At 43.6% G+C, this 13,676-nt stretch overlaps 1 protein-coding gene across 3 annotated transcripts in view; it reads right to left on the reverse strand.

Moving 5' to 3' along the window:
* DENND2B (DENN domain containing 2B) overlaps positions 1 to 13,676 on the reverse strand; it is a 132,452-nt gene that overhangs the window by 117,649 nt on the left and 1,127 nt on the right. Inside the window, exon 1 of one of the 3 annotated variants that reach the window (XM_004369623.2) lies at positions 13,181 to 13,357. The exons of the other annotated variants lie outside the window; for them this stretch is intronic. The gene's annotated coding sequence lies outside the window, so the exon portion shown is untranslated. Of the gene's footprint in view, positions 1 to 13,180; positions 13,358 to 13,676 lie in introns of those variants that run through there. 3 annotated transcript variants of the gene reach the window in all.

A 13,676-nucleotide genomic window follows, 5' to 3' on the forward strand; every position in this document is an offset into this window, starting at 1 on the left:
TGAGTGAAATAAATCAACCACAAGCGGACAAATATTGTATGAGACCACTATTACAAAAACCCAAAAAAAGGTTTACATGCAGAAAAAAACAATCTTTGATGGTTACAAGGCAGGGAGTGGGTAAGGAGGAGAAATCACTAACTAGATAGTAGACAAGTGTTAACTTTGGTGAAGGAAAGACAACACAAAATATACGGGAAGTCAGCACAACTTGACCAAGGCAAAGTCATAGAAGCTTCCTAGACACATCCAAACACCTTGAGGGACCGAGTTACTGGGGCTGAGGGCTAGGGACCACTGTTTCAGGGTCATCTGGGGACATCTAGGCCAACTGGTGTAACACAGTTCATAAAGAAAATGTTCCACATCCTGCTTTGGTGAGTAGCGTCTGGGATCCTAAAAGCTTGCAAGCGGCCATCTAAGATACTTCTACTGGTCCCAGCACATTTGGAGCAAAGGAGAATGAAGAAAACCAAAGACACAAGGAAAATACTAGTCCAAAGGACTAATGGACCACATGAACCACCACCAGCCTGAGCCCAGAAGAAAGAGATGGTGCCAGGCTACTACCACTGACCGTTGTGACAGGGATCAAAATAGAGGGTCCCAGGCAGAGCAGGAGAAAAACGTAGAACAAAATTCAAATTCACAAAAAAAGACCAGACTTACTGAGCTGACGGTAACTAGAGGAACCCCCGAGACAATGGCCTCTGGACACCCTGCTAACTCAGAACTGAAGCCACTCCTAAAGTCCACCTTTCAGCCAAAGATTAGACTGGCCTATAAAACAAACCATAACACAATGAGGAATGTGGTTGTTAATTAAATCAAGAATTAAATCAAGTATACGTGACCAATGGACAACACCTGGCCAAAAGCAAAGACGAGAAGGCAGGAAGGGACAGAAAAACTGGATGAATGGACACTGAGAACCCAGGGGGGAAAGGGGGAAGAGTGCTGACACATTGCGAGAATTGCAACTAATGTCACAAAACAATTTTGTATAAAACTAATTTGTGCTGTAAACTTTTACCTAAAACAATAAAATTAAAAACAAAAAATAAATTCTATACTATCTTTCAATGGATAGAAAGTAGAACATGATAGTAAACAACACATAAAAATTCAGAAGGAAAAATGTTCATTCGATATTTTAGGTAACTGAGAAGAGTTTCATTTGGTACACCAATCGGAGTACATAACAGAAAGAGCACATGCTTTGGAATTGCACAGACTTAGATTTGGAATTTAAGCAAAATAGCTGCCCTGAGCCTCAGTTCATCATCTTTAGACATGAAAACATTAACAAACCCCAACAAACCTCACATCCATCACAGATTGTTGTGAGGATGTACTAAGATGACATGAATTAAAATGCCTACTGTAACACAATGCCTGGAATAGAGTAGCATTCTACTAATGATATACCATAAACCTAAAATGGGTGGAAATTTATAAAACATATATTGCTTGATCCCAAGAATTACAAAGAATTGTATTATATTCATTTGACTTCTTTTAGCTAAGTAACTATGTGCCTATCCCCACTCCAGATTCCTTCTATTTCCCCACATTCTTTTTCTTGATTCTTCACAAACAAATTCAGTGTTCCTTTTAGCCAACCACCCATTTCAAATTTCCACACTTTTCCCAAGTTGTGCCACAGACGTAGAATACACACCCCTTATGCTGGTTCTCCAAACTCCTTACACCATGGCCAAAAGGCTCCACATGAACTAGCCTCTACCAACATCATATACTCCTACATCTACTTGCTCCCTTTAGTCTAACAACAATGACTTCTTTTATTTTCTATCAACACGCCAAGATCTTTCCTACCTTAGGGGTTTTCCTTTGCAGTCCCCTCTACAGGGAATGTATTTCTCCAAATCTGCACATGCATGGCTTCGTCTTGTCCTCCATCTCAACTGTATCAAATATATTCTCAGAGAAGTCTTCTCTAAATTCTCTTTTGAAAATAGCTCTCAAGTCCCTGTTACTCTCTTTTACATCACCATTATTTCCTTCATATCACATATCACTATCTTTAGCTCACTTATTGATTTGTTTACTTGATTACTGACTACTCCCCACCACTATAAGTTTCATGACAAGGTCTTTGCAGTCTTGCTTACTTCTACATCCCCAGCATATTAAACAGTACCTACCCACAGAATGGATACTTAACATCTATTGAATGAACAAATAAATTCAAACATTTTTTGAAACCAAAAATAGGCAGAAGTGGATCCTCCACTCACCCATTTAACTGGAAGATGGGATCCCAAGGAAAGACTGTAAAATAAGAGGCTGAGAATAAACCCCTGGGGAACACCAACAAATAAAGTCACCCCAACGTCCCCAACAGCAAAACATTAACTGCTATCAGGGGCCTGGGAGGACATCATAGGTGTTTTGGTCTCCATGGTTTTCTACTTTAGTTTCTACAGTTTCCTAGAATTCAGCTTTTCCCGGAAAGCCATGTAGAAACATCTGACCTTGAGTGTTTTACAGGTGATAAGTCTGAACAGCATTGCTTTCAAAATCCAAGAGAGCTTTTTAACACACCTGGGTTGACGAAACACTTGTAAAAGGTTCCGAGATGAAGACTTTTTTTAAAAAGCTTTTTTATTTCTATTTAATGAGATTCAAATAAAGCAAAAAATTCCAGTTGTTCTGGCTGTTTTCTTTTTAATTTGATCCCTGCTGCTTCCCTTTGGGTGTTTACTCAGAGTTAACAAAACCCACAGCCCTTCTTACCACCAACATCCTCACAGCTGGCTCTCCAGCACAGCTGACCGTAACTCAACCCTGCGCAGCAGTGGTGACTCAAACCCAGAGGGATGGGAACCCAGTGAGGACACTGCTGCCCATTCCATCTCAAAATAACCATTTACCTGGCAGTCTTTCTATGTATATCTGAATTCAGGGTTGGGTGAACCAGGGGATTAGAAGAAGGCAATGAAAATAAAGAACTTCAGTGCTCTCTTTCCTTTCTAGAATCCAAAGCCTCAATTCTCTGAGCACAGCAGCTGAGTTAGTCAAACCACATACTGCAAACCAATGTCACAGCTGTCCCCAGGCATTTTCTTCTCAGACTTACGCACACTTCTTTATAGTTTCCAGAGTCTGTCAGGTTAATATCCTTTCCCTATTTGCATTCCATGTTGCCAAGTGTCAAAGTATATACACATGTAGTCTGACCTTCTTGCCCTTAGATCTCTGCAAATGAGTATAAAGGCCCTTGTGTGGTTTCTAGATGGAGCATTGGTGGTGCAGTGGTTAAGTGGTTAACTGAAAGGTTGGTGGTTTGAATCCAGCAGCTGATCCATGGGAGAAAGATGTGGCAATCTGCTTCCGTAAAGATTACAGCTTTGGAAGCCCTATGGGGCAGTTCTACTCTGTCCTATAGGGTTGCTATAGGGTCACTATGAGTTGGAATCTACTCAGAGGCAATGAGTTTGGTTTGGTTTGGTGGTTTCTAGACCCTGCAATCTTCACCATCTTTTGGTTAATCACTACATCAGAACATATGGTAGGTCAAAAAATATTGCTAATAAACTAAATGAGGAAAAAGATCCTGGCATAACTTTGTGCCAGGAAAATTTACCTCCAATAAAGATTATCAGGCATTATTTTGGTAGCTATAAGTACCACCAAGGCCAAGCTTCTCCTGACTGTACAGGGATCTACTGTAGAACCTAAGCTCTGGCTTGTGGGGGCCTAAAGAAGTAAAACTACAGAAGAAATAAAATGTTTGACTCTAATCTGCAGAGGTTGGTCTTCTAAAGGTAAGGAAATTTAAATTATAAACAGCCTCAATTAAAGCAAAAATTTGTGAAGCACCCACTCTCAGGAACTCCCCATTCTGCCCTAGGTATGCTTGGGTTCAGCAGGCCCATAAATTGGCACTGTCGATATGACCTTTCCAGGCTATAGTTCAACAAGAGATAACAACAAAGCTGAGAGCTTTGGTAGCACTCAAAGGAGATTTGAGGGACTTAAAACATGCTGCTAGGTTTGGCAGCAAAAGTTCCTGATTCTTGCAGATGGAAAAGGAAATCACTTTATAATTACACTTGAAGACAAGACGCTCCAAACTACTACTTCTCTTTAGAATAGATTAGAACCTCCTCGTCCCAATTCAACACTCCCCTGAGAGTAGTATGAGTTATTACTGCTGAGGCAAGTCTCACCTAGGGCTAGGGGGAATCAAGATGTCTCTTGGAAAGATTAGGTGCCAGGAGCTTGTCTTGATGCAACTTACTGTTTTAGCCATATCATTTGCCCAGGAATACTCACTACTCTTCACCACCTATATCCCTCTGTCTCTGACTTTCCACTCTTCCTCAGCCTCCCCTCCAGCCCTCCTACTTCCCATCCTGCTCTTGCACAGAGGATTCTGCCATGTCCCTACCCTAGTGCCATATGTCATAATTATTCATCATAGAGGGTCCTTTTAGCCTAAATGCACACAGTGCTACTCTGTTATTTGGCTTGATATTCCCTCTGTTTTATATATTTCTTTACGAAAGCAAGGTAAAAGAACTATGATCTATATACTGATTGTTGGTGTTGTTGTTAGGTGCTATCAAATTAGTTCTGACTCACGGCGACTCTATAAGACAGAGGAGAATTGCCCCACAGGGTTTCCAAGGAGTGGCTGGTGGATTTGAACTGCTGACCTTTGGGTTAGCAGCCAAGTTCTTAACCACTATGCCACCAGGGCTCCATATACTGATTGGGGGACACTTATTGCTCTGCTGATACTAGATATCTGCCCAAGATGCAGAGGAAGGGGACAAGGAAGGGGACTCGCCTCACATTTCTCAGTAGAACAAACCCAGTAGACTAGCCACTCAGAAACAAACACTGTTTGGTTGACAGGGAAATAATAATTATAACAATAACTGCCAACATTTTATTCAGCACTGACTAGATACAAGTAAGCTCTTTTAAGCATTTTACATGTAAGCCTCACTACATCTCTTTAAGGCAGTATTATTACTGTCTCCATTTTACAGAAGAGGAGCTGGGGCATGAAGAGGCTAAGTAACTTGCCCAAGGTCACAGAGCTAGTAAGCCGCAGAGCCAGAATCTGAACCCAGTCTGACCCCAGAGCCTGGGCTGTAAACATTACTCTTTTGTTGGATGGCTCTTTCCCTAACACACAGATTTGCCTTTGGGCACACCAACTTGTTTCCTCCCAACTCTAAAGGAAAAAGGGTCAGTCAAAAAACACTGCTCTTTTCCCCACTCAGACAAGGGAACAGTGATGGCAGTATTTATTCACAGAGCTGGTCCAAGTCTATGGAGCAGAACATCTGTCAACCAAAATTTTCCCAGGAGTACCAGGCAAAACTCACCTTCTTTCTTACTGACCTAGTAAACTTTATAGCTTATTATGGGCCAGTGCTTTGTTGCAACAAAGCCCTCTGCATCTGAGAACAAGATTCCAGTCTGTAAGTTATGAGAACCAAGTCTAAATGCTTACTAGAATCCAGCTGACGGGGTTAAAAAAGAAAAAGTCACTTAACGGAAAAGAATTGAAAGTAGGAATAATGCAAACAGAAACTTCTACACCAGTGTTCACTGCAACACTATTCACAATAGCCAAAAGGTAGAAACAACTCAAGTGTCCATCAACAGATGAACGGTTAAACCAAAGTGTGGGGTGTGTGTGTGTGTGTATGCGTGTGTGTGTGTGCGTGTATATATATATATATATATATATATATATATATACACACAAACACACAAAATGCAGTATTACTTATTTATAAAGAGAAATAAAGTCCTGATACATGCTACAACACAGATGAATCCTGAAAACATTATGCTAAGTGAGATAGGTCATTCACAAAAGGATAAATACTATATAATGCCGTTTATGTGAAATAGGCAAATGTAGACCAAAGACCAGGTATTGTTTACCAGGGGTGGGAGCGACAGAGAAAAGGGGGACTTAGCTTGGGGGCACTGAGTTTCTGTTAATGGTAGTAGAATAATTTGGAAATGGATAGTAGTGACAGTTGCACAACATGACAAACACAACCAATGTCACTGAACTGCACATGTAAAAAATGTTGAATTGGCAAATGATTTTTATACATATTTTTACAATAAAACTTTTTTTTTAAAAAGTCACTCAAATATTTTTTAAGCACATTCTATATATGTTAGGAACCCTAGTGGTTCGGCTGCTAACCAAAATGTTGGCAGTTCAAACCCACCAGTTGCTCCATGGGAGAAAGACGTGGCAGTCTTCTTCAGTAAAGATTAACAACAAAAAAAAATCTGTTGCCATCAGGTCGATTCCAACTCATAGCAACCCTACAGGACAGAGTAGAACTACCCCACAGGGTTTCCAAGGAGCAGCTAGATGGAATCAAACTGCCGACATTTTGGTTAGCAGCTAAGTGCTTAACCACTTACCACCAGGGCGCCAACTGAAGCCTAGAGAAGCCAATTTACTTCCCCAAGGTCACCTAGCAAGTCAGAGTGGAGCCAGAACTAAAATTCAGATCTGCTAACTACCTTTCTATTGCTGTATGCAGGATGAAGAAATTCACAGGAGGGAGAGATCACTAACAGCAGCAGCTAACACTTACTGTGACTATATTTGTGCCAGGAACTAAGCTGAGTGCTTAACATAAATTAACTCATTTAATCCTTACAACAACTCTTTTGAGATGAGTAATATTATTACCCCCAATGTACAGATGAACACACTGTGATTTACAGAGATTAACTTGACAGAGGCCCACAACTAGTACGAGGAAGAGCCAGACTATTGACTCGCCCAAGCTGGCTACAAAGCCTGCACTCTAAGCTGGGTCCTGAAGGATAAACGGATAGTACTCATGAAAGCAGAGGTAAGAGGGACTGGGGCAGAAGCTTGTGTCCAGAGCACTGAGAGCAGCTTGTGAAGGGCCTCCATGCCAGGCAAAGGAGGACCTCAGGGGCCCTAACAGTAATAAACCAAACCGAACCCGTTGCCATCTAGTCGATTCCAACTCATAGCAACCCTACAGGATAGAGTAGAGCTGCCCCATAGGGTTTCCAAGGAGTGGCTGGTAGATTCGAACTGCCTACCCCTTTAAGTTAACAGATAAGCTCTTAACCACTATGCCACCAGGGCTTCCTACCAAGAATGGCTGACAGGAAAAGGGCAGGAAAGCAGCAGCTCTGGAAGAGTCTCCCCTGCCTCTGGAGAATAAGTGTCCTCCAGGAGGATAAAGCTGAGCCTGTGAAGCTGGGTTGAGAAGGATCCACCTCAGAAACGCTCCTGAGGTCTTGACAGAAAGATGAACAAAATGTAAAGTATAAGCTATTTCTAAAAGAAGAACCTGGCTTGACTTTTCTAGTAGTAAGTCCAACGTGATTAGGAGATGTCAGCCCTACTCTCTTCAAGGTGCTGCTGTAAGTGGATAATAATAATGGAAAATATTGGTATTTACCATGTGCCAGGCACTGGGCTAAGAGCTTTATATGTATCATTTCATTTAATCCTCACCACAACTCTAACAAAATAAGTACTGTTATCATCTTCATTTTACAGATGAGAAAACTGAGACACAGAGAAATTAAATAACTTGCCCAAGGTCACACAGCTAATAAGTAGTAATATCAGGTTCCAAACCGAGGCCTGTAAGACCCCTAAGCTCCATCTTTTAACATTACATGTGAGATACTCATATTAAGTGCAAACGATTCTATCAGAGCTCCTCTAAGGCAGCCCGTGCACTCACTGAGTATCTTATAGTCACAGACAGTTGAACAAACACATTATCGGTTAATTCACTTAAAAGTTATCTATAAAACTCAGTTGTCAGAACACCGTAAGGTGTTTTAAGACATAAGTAACCACATCAAAATTCAGATCTTCAAACAAAGCTAAAAAGTTCTGAAAACTAATTGACTTTATAATTTTCTTCCCATTTTTCCCATTTTCCTTTTCCTATTAACACCCCCCCACCCCGAAACACACACACACACACACACACACACACACACACACACACACACACCATCCTTTGGCACTCTCAGAGAAACTCCGACACAGGCTAGAATCCTCCTTTTTTTTTTTTTTTTAATTTTTTAATAGAACAGAGTTGAACTGTCCCCCTCCTCCTATTTCCAGTCCTTTAGTTGGCTCTCTTCCATCATTCAAACAGTACCCTAAATCAGAGTCTGAGTTGGATTCCCCTCCTCTTTCCCAACCTCAGAGCATGAGATGGTCATTAACCTCACCATCAAAACCCAAAACTCTAGAATGTCTATGTTCCTTCTCTCTTAATCACACACAAAGGGGCTCAGTGGAGGGGAGGTGGGGATGGAAATAACTACAATACGACATATAATAAGTACAGTATATATGGGGGTAAGTCCCATGTTTGATACTGTTTTGGATCCTCCCCAGCCCTTGGTCCAGACACCCTGTATTCAACAACTAAATAAGTGAACAGACCAAGAAAGCATATGGGCACCAGAGATGCCTCTGAGCCTAAGAGCAACTGAACAGGGTGTCAGTCCCAATGCTAGCCACCCCCACCCCCCTCCCCTTCAAGTACATGTTAGGGCCTGCACAACACTGTGTCCTGGAGTCCCCTGGGGGCAGGCCAGCCATCTGTTAAATTGTGAAGGCCCTCTCTATTTATCAACCCTGCTGTCCTTAAGAAGTATCTTCTCAATCCCCTTGCCCAGGGACTCTCCCCTATTTCCTTCTAGTAGTATGCCTCTTGCTTCAGACCTTGTCTCCCATAATCCTCAGTTTATCTTGTTTTTCCCAGGTTCAACCAGTCCTTCATCTACTGTGCTGCCTCTTACTAGTCAATCCAGCTCGCATACAAAACCACTTCAGTGACAAGTCACACATAAGAAGAGCCTAGATATTTGAGAAACTGGGGTCATGACAAACCATGACCCTTAGAAACAAGTCTGCGTTGGTTAAGAAGGCCGAATACCCTAATTGTATAAAAGGTGTATATGATTCACCCTTTTATAGACACAGTGCAATCTAACATTCCAGCAGCAGTTTTCAGAAGAGTGTTGTGATAGTTTCAACAGCCCGCAGCAACAGTATATTCAGTATATTAGAGCCAAAGAAAATAAGAGATGGAATCTTTGGAGAAATTCTTCAACAAGGTAGTCAAGACTCACTTAACACCCTCCTCTCCCCTCACAACACACACACACACGCACACACGCACGCACAGACATCCAGGTGTGTGTTTCCTAGGGTCTATAACTAGAAATGGAGACGCTGTGTTTTTTCTATCAACAAAATATCATGTGGCATGCTCCCCTAAGAAAGATGCACCCAGCATCTCCCCCACCCACCTACTGAGACAGATGCACACAGTGTCTCCCCTGCTGCCAGGAAAAAAACAGATGCTCAGAAGAAGACACACACTAATGCAAGTTTTCCCACAGGCTTTAAAGAGGAGTCTTGGCAGACTATGCAAATGATCTTTTTTTTTTTTTTTTTTCATGCCCTCCTGGCCCCTTCTCTGCTTTCCATGGTCCTCTTAACTCAAAGCACTGAATTATCTGCCTGTAGATTTCCCCTTCCCCTCCCCCCAACCCACCCTAAACATACCCACCCTCTGAAACCAATGCAGAGACACCTAAGGAAAGTCCAAACCAGAGCTCATAAGGGCTGCTGCCTGCCCTCCTCCAAATGCAGATACGGCACTCTCTTGGGTCGGCTGCCTCAGCAAACTCTCTTGGGCCCAACAGTGGAAATCGGTAGTCTCCAGGGCAGCAACAGGTTACAGCAAAGAGAAGCAACAGAAGACATGCTTTTCAGTCCCTCAGTCCTGTCTGCCCCACAGGTAGGTGCTCTGGAAGGCCCAGAACTCAGACCCAACCCTCCCTCAGGTGCCAGGTGGACCTCCCCTATGTAGTTCTTAGAATCAGGTGAGTTCTCCCAAGCTGGTGAGTGGGGCACAGCCTCTCTCAATTCCAGGTCAGCAGTGTGGCCGAAATATTTGGAGTCCAGGGTGCCCCTCCCAAACTGTACACCCAACCCTCATTACAGGGACGTGGCAGAGCCAGTAGAATTAAGAATGCCCTTAGCTTGTCTTCCAAGGTATTTTAAAGTTTCAACTTCTTTGTGTTTCTGATTATCCTAGTTTTAGAGAAAGGGAGGCCAGGGGAAGAGTGTGCAGGAAGAGGAATAGAAGAGAGGAGGAGAGAGGGAGTGAAAACAGGAATGTTACTTTTTAATCCTTGAGGAACATAGAAGGATCCAATTTGTGACTCAGCCTTGGGAAGCTGGTCTGCTGTGGAGTGGGGAACAGCTGCAGCCCCAATCTAAGCTGTGGACAAATTCTCCTTCAGTCCTTAGAGGCTGTTGTGACAAGACCTACCTGGAAGGAGGGCACTGTTATAAAAAAAAAAAAAAAAATCTCACTGTTCTGGGTCTGCTCAGGGTTTTCTTCCCAGACACCACTCCAGGGCATGGCTAACAGGTTTTTCCCTGTCCCACAACAAAGGCTGAGGTTGTGGATGGGGTGCCCTGTTCTTCCCATCTAGTATGCCATAAGCCCTACAGAGTCACTGAGGGCAGATCCAGGATGCCCTTGTCTAGAGTCTCCCCTCCCCTACCACTCTATTCCTTGGCACAGACCCATGGCGTATCAAGTGTCTCTGCCCTTGGAATTCCCACTTCCTTGTTCCTTTCTCTTTTTTTCCCCCTAAGCTGTAGCAATGCAGCTTCCTGAAAGAGCTGCCCAGCCCCCAAGGGGCCTTTTAGAGCAAGGCATATGCCTCTTCCTATCAGTTAGAACTCTGCCTTTCAAACCCAGATTGGAGGAAAAAGGCCTCTCTGCCTACTGGAAAGTTGCTCCAGGAAAACCTACCAGGCTGAAGAGAACCAGCCCTGGCACCCAGAAACCTCTCTTCCAGCTACTAAAGTTTATGACACCATGAGCCAGGCTGACAGGTAGCCGTGGAACACTAGAGAAGCAACGAGACCTCTTGGAACGCCTCTCCTCTATACTACACAGCCTCTAAAACACATGAGTCAGGTAACTTAAGGAAAGCTTCATCTATGTTAAGGATCATTAAAGATGCTCAAAGTCTACAGCGAACATCACTCTTACTAACCTTCCCAGCCCAAAGAAAGCACTATTTGTTTCCCTTAACATCTTGAAGAAGTCTTTTAAGGTTTTTCTCATCTTTATTTATAAATGCAGAAGCAGGCACTTGATAAATAGGGAAACCAGAACAGAAAGGCAAAGTGACTTTCCAGAAGACAGCTGGGCCATCCCTCAAGCTTCAATCCATAATATCTTATATTACGTAGGACCTGACTTGTTTAAAAGTACTTTAAAATGGAAATTATCTCATTTGCTCTTCCCAACAGTCCTGTGAAGTAGTTATTACATTATCCTCACCTCACAGCTAAGAAATCTGAAGGGCATATAGATTAAGAGACTTGCCCATGGCCACCCAGAGGGCATGGGGCAAGGCCTGGCCAGGGACTCAAGTCTCTAACCGCAAATCCATTATTCTTTCTGCTACACCAAAAGAAAGAGCAGTTACCTCTTGTGGCTGGGTTTCTGTTAGCCCTCTTCAAACATGTAGGGATAGTAAAATTGAAGAAGCCCCAACCAAACACACATGAGTAGAGAAAAAGCAAGATCCTGGATTTAGAGTGGCCTCCTCCTCACATCCTCCAACTCTAATCCCAACCAACAGTACTATGCCAGGTCCCTCCAGGAAACATAGATTCAACCAAACAGAGGATCCCTGGAATACAGTGAAAGGAGGAATCACTTTTGAAGTGGTCCATCTGGGGTCCAGGGCCACTGAGATCACCCTAGTGGCCCCTCAGGTCATAACATTGTTGCATACATGTACTCATTCAGGGAACCAGAATCGGGGACATGGCCAGTGCTTGCATTGGCAAGCTGACCCAAAGTTAATCAGGAGGCCCCCTCATTGTTTGCCAGAATACAAGAGACATTCTGTTCAGAAAGTTCAAGAAGAAAAACAAAGAGCCAGGACAACATCTGTTCCCTCAACCTACAGACAAACCAAAGGCATCCATAAAGTTTCCCAAGGTCCAGGAATATGTTTAAGATGTAACATGGCTAAAGTGGAAGCAGGTCACCTCATGGGTCTCCACGGTGGAAAGCGTTCACTGCATTCATCCTAGTAACATTACTGACACTCTAGCCACTCCATCGCCTCAAAAAGTGTTTTTCTCTCCTAGGCACACACTGAGCTCACCACACCAAAAGCACCCTGTTCTCCAGACATTCAACCCCCCTGCCTCTCTTCTAGGTCAGAACAAGTTTTACCAAAACACAGCACAATCCGAATGGGAGAAGTACACAACGTAGACATTGCATGCCCTGAAATTTGGTTAAAAGATTAACCAAAGGAATCCACCCAGCTCAACCACAGTACCTCACATCTCCTCAGGCTCCCTAGCTCTTAGCAGCTGCCACTGAGAACTCACTCCTAACCATGTGGAGATGAAACCTCTTTGCAGGTCTCCCAAACCAAGACAGCTCCCTCCCACCCCAGTTATCTCTGAAGAAAGCCTGTGATCAATCTTATTAATGAGGAAGGACAGCTTGCTCCTTACCGAGCTACTGGCAGTGAGAGAGAGGCACCCCAGCTCAGATGTTCCTATGATATTCTCTCCATCCTAATAAATGCTTCAAAGGGACTGGAACTGGCAGTAGGCTCCTTGCTGGGCTTAATTAACTTTGATTTTTTTTTTTTCCATTACAGGTCAGACATAGCAGCACCAACAGACAAAACAGACAGTGTTCACTAGTACAAAACCAAATCACTCAAAAGACAATGAAGTTTCCACGTAAGAACCACAAACACAATGCTGGGATGAAGACAACTCATTTTTTCTATATAAAAGACTCATAAAATATCCTGTGCCTTTGTACTAAATAAAAGTAAAATGATTTCTACAGTGAAGCCTAAACACCTCAGATTCAGCAAGAGTGAGATCAGCTAGATCTGCAAAGTCAAGAAAATTGGCTGTTTCCCTCCTTAAGCTAATAGAATCCAACTGTTGGAGCATGACATCATTCCGGAGCCCCAAACCCTGAGCAGAGAGTGCAGATGCTCGCCTGCCTCCCAGAAAACAGCCCAAGGCTGTGGCCAGGAAAGGAGAACAAACAATCCAAGCTGGGGCTGACCTTACCTGAAAGTCCCGGTGCTTTCCTGCCCACTCCATTCTCAGCAGAGTTTGGCTCACACCACAGTCTGTTAGGGAGCCCAGGGCCCCAAAATCCACTGGCTTAAGCTCCCGATACCTGCTGAGAGCTTCCCACAGCTCCTTCCTCTGACCTTTCGCAGCGCTCCTTCCAGCCAAATGAGCAGAGCACAGCTAGCCGACCAGGCCAGTTGTCATGGAGACCCTGTTCTCGCCAGTGAGTGCTCTCATTCTCTCACTCTCTCGCGCTCTCTCTCTCCTCCCAGGCTCTGGCTTGCTCTCTCACTTGCCCGTATTTTCTCTCTCTCTCTCTCTCTCTTTCCCCTATTACCCCAACTCCCTCCCCGCAACAACCTCAACCTAAGTCTCTCTCTCTCTCTCTCTCTCACACACACACAGTCCGTCCCTCTCTCTCTCTCTCTCTCTCACACACACACACACAGTCCATCCCTCTCTCTCACACACACACACACACACACACACA

The sequence above is a fragment of the Trichechus manatus genome, unplaced genomic scaffold (assembly GCF_000243295.1).
Source record: "Trichechus manatus latirostris isolate Lorelei unplaced genomic scaffold, TriManLat1.0 scaffold00006, whole genome shotgun sequence".
Taxonomy (NCBI): domain Eukaryota; kingdom Metazoa; phylum Chordata; class Mammalia; order Sirenia; family Trichechidae; genus Trichechus; species Trichechus manatus.